Genomic DNA, 1908 nt, shown 5'->3' with positions numbered 1-1908 from the left:
GTTTGGGGAGGGTTTTTTGGAAGGGACATCCTGCGTGACACTGCAGTGCCACTCCTAGATGGGCCCGGTGTTTGTGTCGGCCACTAGGGTCGCTAATCTTACTCACACAGCTACCTCATTGCGCCTCTTTTTTTCTTTGCGTCATGTGCTGTTTGGGGAGGGTTTTTTGGAAGGGACATCCTGCGTGACACTGCAGTGCCACTCCTAGATGGGCCCGGTGTTTGTGTCGGCCACTAGGGTCGCTTATCTTACTCACACAGCGACCTCGGTGCAAATTTTAGGACTAAAAATAATATTGTGAGGTGTGAGGTATTCAGAATAGACTGAAAATGAGTGTAAATTATGGTTTTTGAGGTTAATAATACTTTGGGATCAAAATGACCCCCAAATTCTATGATTTAAGCAGTTTTTTAGTGTTTTTTGAAAAAAACACCCGAATCCAAAACACACCCGAATCCGACAAAAAAAATTCGGTGAGGTTTTGCCAAAACGCATTCGAACCCAAAACACGGCCGCGGAACCGAACCCAAAACCAAAACACAAAACCCGAAAAATTTCAGGCGCTCATCTCTATCTATGACAGACAGGGCTGGTGCAGTGACAGGGCTGGTGCTATGACAGACAGGGCAGGTGCAGTGACAGGACTGGTACTATGACAGACAGGGAGCTCTACACAAGGCTTATTGAGACCCTTTCAGGACATAGTAACAATACTGAGTGACATTCTCGATAGCTGCATAATTATACTAGCATCATTATAGTGAATGTGTCACTCTCCAAGAATTTAATTCTTATCATTTGAGGTGTGTCTTTTTTCATTCAGGGATATTAACACTCTGATTGACTTACAAGCGCAGCAATCAGAATTTATATATCAATACTTATGAAATAAGGTACAGCATACATCAACCTTATACTTATATTTAATCCAACTGAATTCTGGTATTGTACTCGCCCTATCTGGGTAACTATGAACAACAGATACACTAAACAGTAATAAGTGGACACAAGTGCGAGATGATATAGTAATACTATAGAGAAATCCGTAATCTCTGCAGACCACATTAATAGTACCATCAGTATTAGTACAAGTGGCCAATAAGACGCCTTGGATAAGAACTGCTGACAATTAGATAAACTGATAGACTGACTGAGAACAAGAATAATATTACATACAGTATGTCTGGGCATTTAGAATGAGACACGCTGACCCATATTTTAATCTTAAATCACCTTTATTATTCCTATTGCACTTGTTATATGTTGTGTATTTGTCCAAGTTTTAGCCTCTATGTTTCGCTCATACTACTTGTCTGTGCGTGAGTTATTTTCACACTTCTTAACCTTATAAAAATAAAAGTTACATTTTATGAACTTTCTGGTGGATGTGACAATTAGGTCACCTCTCCCTTTGTGCATCGACAATACAGCCCTTTCTTTCTCTTCTTCCAACGCTTATGAGTACAAAGATTACTTTGCTCTGATTTGATTAGTTAGACCATGGGAGCTTCTGTATTCAACTACAATGACTAACACTGACAAAATGTACCACTGGAGTTCCTATTTATCACAGAGGTGTTTTTTCTTGTGTGGGGGTCACATTTCTGTGTTGGCCTTATCTCCCACTGGTACTCATCCCAATACTGAAGAGGCTACAGGTGGCTCCCATCATGGCTGTTGGATTCCCCTCTGCGGGTCATCCCTACTGTAGTAGCACCAGCCCTGTCTGTCATAGCACCAGTCCTGTCACTGCAATAGCCCTGTCTGTCATAGCACCAGTCCTGTCACTGCACCTGCCCTGTCTGTCATAGCACCAGTCCTGTCACTGCACCTGCCCTGTCTGTCATAGCACCAGTCCTGTCACTGCACCTGCCCTGTCTGTCATAGCACCAGTCCTGTCACTGCACC

The sequence above is a fragment of the Pseudophryne corroboree genome, chromosome 7 (assembly GCF_028390025.1).
Source record: "Pseudophryne corroboree isolate aPseCor3 chromosome 7, aPseCor3.hap2, whole genome shotgun sequence".
Taxonomy (NCBI): domain Eukaryota; kingdom Metazoa; phylum Chordata; class Amphibia; order Anura; family Myobatrachidae; genus Pseudophryne; species Pseudophryne corroboree.
The sequence above is the reverse complement of the archived record's forward strand: the minus strand, read 5'-3'. Positions refer to the sequence as shown.